The sequence below is a fragment of the Lottia gigantea genome, assembly GCF_000327385.1.
Source record: "Lottia gigantea unplaced genomic scaffold LOTGIsca_19, whole genome shotgun sequence".
Classification (NCBI taxonomy): domain Eukaryota; kingdom Metazoa; phylum Mollusca; class Gastropoda; family Lottiidae; genus Lottia; species Lottia gigantea.
This window is the reverse complement of record NW_008708358.1, coordinates 2,984,893-2,993,108: the sequence shown is the minus strand read 5'-3', so window position 1 is coordinate 2,993,108 and position 8,216 is coordinate 2,984,893.

Genomic DNA, 8,216 nt, shown 5'->3' with positions numbered 1-8,216 from the left:
AATCTGTGAATCTTTATTTAACTAATCAATAATAGTGGTCAAGTATTAATTAAGAAACCTCGTTAACCATCTCGTTAAGCAACAAGATAAAAGGAAAGATGAAGTACAGGTAATTTAATGCGGTAAATATGAAAATATTGTGATGGTTCATCTGAAAGGAAAATAAACAAAATCAGATCAAGGATGAGGTGTTTGTTTTTATTGATAATGTTTGAATCGAGCTTCTCAATGAACACTTTCATGGATCAATGTCTTATTAGAGCTTGCATGTTACACGTTTTATACATAAAAACCAGTTATTGGAGAATTTCATCATTATACATGAAAACATAATTAACCTTTTAGTATGGCAGTTGTTTCAAAAAATTTCCCAAATTTTAACCAAACATGGTCTTACTTCAATGTTTTGTTTTTCCAATAAATCTGTATTTGAATCATCAGTATAGATGCTAATTGAGCAATATCTTCGTTGTAAAAACCTAACATATTTTAAATGCCAGTGGTACAACAGACATCAAAAAGATAAAAAAGTCCATAAGGTTGGGTATCTGGCCTCTTTTTAATCATGTTCAACATCAACAAATACATGTATAACAGGAATTTATAAAATAACAAAATATTTAACTAACATAAGGTAGCCATTGACTCAGGTGGAGGTAAACTCATTTTATACTGGAAATAACTTTCTTTCTGATTTACTTTCATAATAAAACATCATAGATAACGCCATATTTACACCATGTACATTGGGATCATAGCATTTAATTATAGGGATGGACTGAAATATCATACAAGTTCAAATGGATCAAATTATATTGAGATGGACTGTAAGTTTGGTTTTATTTTAGTACACCATGTATATTTGGTACACATCTTATTGATATTGGTTTGAACTGAAAGCTCGTACTGGTTTGATATCATCAAATTATTATTGACTTCATTTTCTTACCTACCACATCTTTTCAGGTGAATTTTAAATAAAAAAAATTTTTCCAAGTTGTATTTACAAACTTTGATGTTATTTACAAACTTTGATGTTATTTACAAACTTTGAAGGTATTTACAAACTTTGAAGTTATTTACAAACTTTGATGTTATTTATTAAAACTTTGAAGTTATTTACAAACTTTGAAGTTATTTACAAACATTGATGTTATTTACAAACATTGATGTTATTTACAAACTATGATGTTATTTACAAACTTTGAAGTTGATGTTATTTACAAACTTTGATGTTATTTACAAACTTTGATTTACAAACTTTGAAGTTATTTACAAACTTTGATGTTATTTACAAACTTTGATGGAGAAATAAACTTTGAAATGAGCTGTTTTACAAATATATAAACAAATAGGTGCCTCTCAGATGGGTCAACTGCAACTTATAAAAGTTTTTTTATGAACACCACCCAATATGAAACATGATTTCAGTGTTTTCATTCATGTACTTTAACTGTACTGAATTTGTCAGCAGTAATGGATTTTGATTCTAGATCAATAATATGAACCAATATATCAGTTTACATTCTTTTATCTCATTAATGACTAATATTCTATTTCATTGTATTTCTTTCTCTAATCAATGTCAGTCAATATTCTTCCTTTTCTCTTTTTAATTAGTTATACATGTACCACAAAACTACAGGAGGTCTAATATACAGTCTGGATATGTCCTTTCTGAGGTCATTTGGGGCCGTAGTGGCTCAGCTCTGATTGGTAACATTACAGTCCAAGGATCGAGGTAGATTTGAGAAAATAAATACGGCCAATTTTGATTGGACAATATTTAGCTATGAATATGTAATTTGTCTCACTTGTGTAACCACGGCCCCGAGGAAGTATGCCTAGAGAGCAGCAATAACCTACCCTTTTTTATTTCCAACTGATGAAGATCTTTCATAAGCACAGCTTGTGGCATGCAGGGTCTTGATTATTGTCTCATTCATACAACTAAATTTTTAGGGTTTCAGATGAATAACAAAATTGTTTTTGTCATTGGAAAGTTGAAAATAAATCCTAATATCTATAGAGATCAAGAATAAGTCTATATCTAATCACCTATTACAAAATAACTAATTATTCCATTCATTACATCTTACAGTATCATCATTAGTTTAATAATAAATACATAACTTGTTTTTGTCTTGTGTCCTTGGGCTCATTAACAGGCATTCACCTTCCAAGAAAGAGCAACAAGACACAAAAAAATATCCACACTAAGATTTGCAAAATTTGTGATCTTCAAGTTATGTATTATTTATATTATGTCTGTGGTATATCATTATATATTATTCATATCTTATTATATAAAAAAGCTTGGTAAAGTTACAGTGCAATATCAACAGTATGGGGGATGCTTCTGTTGAGGCCTGAATTCAGTCATCTAATTGGATGGTAAAAGTTTTTCAAAATTTATTTTGTTGATTGACCAATCAGATGACTGGACAACTTAAGTTATCTTAAGGTAAGGTTTTAAGGTGATAAATTTTCTAAGATGGCTAACTTACTGTCACGATTAACACATTAACATCATAAGTTATGTTTCAAGAATAAAGCATTACAAAAACATTGAATCTGCCTTTTTGCCTACAGTTTGTAATCAAATTGTCTTCACTGGAAGTTTTTAAATATTAGTTCCAAGGTGAAACACCTTCTAAAAGACACTAAAATCTTTAATTTTCCCGACTTTTTTCCAACCAGATCTTTATAACTATCAGTTAGTAACAAGATAGTTTTTTCTGGAAGTTTTTAAATATTAGTTCCAAGGTTTCACCCTAAATTCTATAATTTTCCTGATTATTTGCTAACCAGATCTCTATAACTACCAGTTTGTAACCAGATTGTCTCACTGGAAGTTTTTAAATATTAGTTCCAAGGTTTCACCCTAAAATCTATAATTTTCCTGATTATTTGCTAACCAGATCTCTATAACTACCAGTTTGTAACCAGAGTGTTTTTACTTGTAGGTCAATATAGAAATTGTCTTTAAAGTTTATCTCAATATTTAACCTTTGTCTCTATACAAACATACAGTTAAACTTTCAAATGTCTTATATAATTAAGGTACTAACCCAAATAGAGAGTAAACCTTGTATAAATCATTGTTTATGTTCTGTTGTTACATGAAAATAAGATACAGGACAATTTCAAATCCAAGAATCTTTCTAAAGTATAAAATGCAGCTTCAAAGATCTTATTTCAATCACTTTCTTCTGGAGGATATTTGTTTATGTTAGACATGAGTTAGCTATTCTTTTCAACATTTGCAACTAAACTTTGGCTTTATTTTCAGATTCTTCTTTTGCAGGCATCCAAAAGATGTTTAGGGTACACTTCAAGATCTTATAAGAACCATTATTAATCTATGTGTTAGGCTACCCTTCTTTCAATGAATTAAGAACAAATTATTTTGCAGGCTATATCCTCTGACTAATGTTTTGTGATCTCAACATTGACATGTGTCTATCTGATTCTGAATTCAAAGAATAAATGGAATAGTTTCTTTAATCCCAGACATTAGAAAGAAGAAAACATATAATAAGGAATAACCATCCCAAGAGTCAATATTAACTGATCAAATGACAGCCATTTTAAACAGACAAATACACGAATACGTGATCCTTGTTTACTTGCATCCAGATCAAAGCCTTGTCACGTATCTTCAAATATTCATCGTCAATTAATCAGAAAGAATGATACGCCAGATTAAATTATACTCTCTCTCCCCTTTCTACGGATTCAATAGATGAAGAAAGATATCTTCAATGGTTTCAGTAAAATTTGGAAATGATCATAATTGCTTGGCATTATTCTTTATTCACTATTTTCTGGAATTTGATAAAGAAATGAGGCTCTTGAGGCATATTTGATATATATTTTAAGGACAAATAATATTTAATCTATATGTCATTTGTATACGCATAAATGTTAAAATTTTAGGCATCTTCTCTTTAACACGTCCGGAATAACTTTTGAATACCATGTACCATGTTGTCATCTATTAATCATTTAGTGTGTGTTGTTTTAACAATGATGGACATATACATATCTCTATATATTAATAACTGAATAAGACATTTTTTCATACTTTTTGAAATAAAAGAAAATTTATGAACATGTGTTAAAATGAGTTATTTTCTAATATCTATTATACTATCATGGGTCATCACCTCACAGCTGTTCAATGTGCAAAACATTAATCTGTTCTTAGCTTGATAATGGGAAGCAACTCAAATCAACTACAGAAAAAATTACAACAAACTGTTTAATGCAGCACACAAATACAATAAAATACTCTTTAATCAACACTAATCTTATTCTAATCCTTTCTTCTGACTCATAAATTCTCACAGTGTCACCGTGACAGTGACTAATCATTGATCTGCTCATTTTACGTTCCTTCAAGTATGGATGTACTGTAGTATTTTTCAAGCCTGAGAGTCTGACCTGGACTGAGCATCTGGTCATTCTGAAGGAAAAAATGAATATGACGCTCCTTGTTCTACAGACTGTACACATTCATAGGAAGTTTGAAAGGGAGTAGGTTTATGATATGACTTAGCAAATTCTCCATCATTGCACACTACTCATTAATTGTACTGCATTTCAATTGTATTCCCTTTCTGTTTCCAACCTATTCTAGTCCTAATGTGTATCCTCTTTTCACACCCTTCTATGTCTCCCCTCCAGCAATCTCCTTCACCCTAGACTTCATTGACATGTATCCCCTGTCCATTGACAGCCCAGTCTAGTCTATTTATCATTCCTTATAGCTTAATGTCTCTTTAATCTCTCATCAAATTACTGCTAACGAGGGGAGTTAATTATGGAGATTAACGACTTCAGTCATCTCGTTATTTATATGAGATTATTAATTGATTGTTTATTAATATAGATTCTACCTCACTAGACTAATAACTTACAGTCAATGACTTAATATTATACTAAATGATTTATTACAGTCATCACTTTAGATATGGTTGTCAAATAGACTGAATTACATGGAAGTTTATATGCGATGATTGACGGAATATGCTGGAACTAAGGGTAACTCAGTTATAAGAGAGTTGTATTGCTGGGTTTTTTTTTTTACAAGTCGTTTATAAATTAAATGATTTACAACACTCATCACTATAAACGTGCTTGTCAATCTTAACTTTATCAAATTGTATGGAAGTTTACATAATTCAAACTCTGAATATATCATCTTCCTCGTTCCAGTCGACCCAGTTGTAAATGGGTATGAATAAGAATAATCAATGCGAAAAGGGTGGCCAAGGACCAGCTAGTAGAAAGGATCCTAGTGAGTCTACGTTATATCCTTGCAAAAGAACTTTAATCTTTAGTTTTACAGTAGTCCATGTTCCACAAAAGATCAATTTTGTTGCTATGGTATTTCATTGTTAAGTCCCTCGCCTACGACAAATTCTCATCTTAAGATTTGTTATTTTAACTATCTTACCTAGACATCTTGGTCCGCGCCAAACCATCGTAACTAATTAATTACTCACAACTTGATTAATTACATAAAATGTGTCTGCTTCATTTATCTAAATGATTTACTACATACATCACTAGTTTGATTCTAGACCTAGTATATCTTCAATGTCTAATTTACTGATCAGATCTACTATCTATAACAGTAAATGATTTACTACATACATCATTTTTAGTGTATCAATCTCCACTTTTTTCTCAAGTTTTCTGTAAACCTCTATGTCAATCAAATATCAACAGGGTTTGTCCAGCAAATAACAGATTGAAACCTTCAGCTTGTTTCTGAATCCTTATTTTTATAGTTGCAGAAAATAAAATATTGTTTAAAGCAAATTGAGTGTTCATCACACCCCTAGATAGCCCAGGGTCTCTAAAAGGGACAAGGGAGGCCTGGGTAGAAATCTTAAGGGGGCTTAACTCTAGCGACTCAACAAGTCACTCAAGTCATCAAGAGGGGCCCAGTTCCCTTAGCTATGGGCCTGGTGTTCATAGGGCAATATTTCTATTAGGGGAAACTGAAAGTCCTCTTGATGTGCGACTGTAGAACAATCAAGGCAATCCCAGAAACACAGGTATATTTGCTGTGGCATCTTCACAGCGTAAACACATTACAAGGTGATCTTATAATGATGTCCAGATATCAGATGAAGTATGTACCTTGACATTGTGAAGATACTACTGTGGCTGAAAATCTTGGTATGGGATAAAAACAGAGCATGAAGTCAACTTTAACAACACCAACAAACTGACTATCAATAAGCATATAGATAAAACCAGGAGACTTCATGAAGCTATCAACATCAGAAGATATCAGCCTGACCTAAACAGAGATGAAGGTGTTTGATTATCTGATGCATATAAAAAGGCCAATGTTGCGTGGTAAACTGTAAATGTCTATATATCAAAATAATCAACATTTCTTTTTTTTAATTTTTTAAAGTAATTTTCAATATTTTTAAGTATTTCATTTTAATATCTTTATGTATCATATTTATTCCCTAATCTCAAATCCTTTAGACCAAATCCAATTTATGAAATTAAAATTCTTCAAAAATTGTGATGTTATTAATGAAATATTCAGAATTATTGATTTTTTAGATGTATAAAATATTAAATAAATACATTAATTGTGTTGATTTAATTTGATTTTTATCATGTTATCATAAAAAATAAAAATGGCATCCATTAATGTCTGATTATTAAAAGTTAATGGAACATCTACAAGGGTTTGTTTAAAACTGGGATATGTCAATCTGATTGCCACCGTTAAGTACAATCAATGAATAAACATAAGAACTGCAACTGTGGTGTTATTATTGTATCTGTAGCAGATCATCTTGAAAATATGTCTATCTGTAAGATGGGCGTGAAACTCTTTGACAATGATTCAGAAATGTGTCAGTTTCCTGACGTCATGTAACAATAAAAATTTATAGATACATACCTTTAATGCTAATGATCATGCAAGATATCTCACATCCAATCCAACTGAATTTGGTTCAGTTCAACAGTCACATCACAAGGACAAGTGGTCATTCAGAAACACAATCCATCAACTGACAAAAGTACGACAGTGACTTTCTCGTGGCCCATTCTCTGGTGTTGATTGCTGAAAAATAAGAGTTTCCTATGAAATAAGAAAATCATCTTTTCTATCATAAACTATCAGCTGTTATTAATTGTAAAACCTTTCAACATCAACTGATTTAGAGATGAAAGGGATCTAACCCTCTAATATCTGCTACTATCAGCTAATGTTCAATTTCTATTGACTCTTTAGTCTAAATCAAGCACCTTTTGAGAAATATTTGACCTCATGACACCTTTGGAAAGTCCAAAAAGCCTTAGATATCATTAGCACCTTTTGTGAAAGTGACGTCATTAAATGCTTAGATTTAGTGGAATTGCATGAACCATAGACATCTGACTGAAAATCGGAATGGTGCAAATCGATGCTAAATTTAGTTTCTTTACAACCCTTTTAATGAAAATGGATTAAAAAACGAAAAAAAGATCACAGTCAAGAGATGTTGGTAAAGACTATCTGGTAGAAAGTATGCTTGTTTATTTCTTTCTTGACAAAAAGTGGATTTTACACCAGCTAAAAGGATCTCTAAGAACCAAAGAAAATGCTTGCGTCCTTCGCTTAAAGCATAAATGTAATTAAATGAATATATCCCTTGAATTTATAACTGTCCAGATCTCAATTATGAAACCAATTTCCAATGTATAGTTCAATCACAAACAATGTCAATGTCATGCCAAGTTTATTGACATACCGACATGCAACTGTCATCAGACAATTGACCATTAATCATTCTGCCAACTTTGTACAAGTACTATAAAATAGCCAGACATGGCTGTGCTTTAATTTCTTCCAGTAGATTGATTTCTAGATATAAGTTTTACGTCCTGGTAGATTACAGCTACTACTATCAAAAGCAGGGATAATGGAGTTTTAAAATTCATGGTGCACCATTTTGGGGGGTTGATTTTAGTCTTGAATATATGTTAATGGTCTTCAGAAGTACCAGAAATGTACGTCGTTAAACTTCAAACTAGGAATTTTACTCACTATTTCTATATATTCTAGATATGTCTTTTCTATATATCACAGAGTATCTTAAATTGACAAGTCGTCATTTTAACATTCCAACGTGGATAATTCAGGACACTCATGGATTTGAAGTCTCAAATTTCGACGGTGAGCTTTGAACACT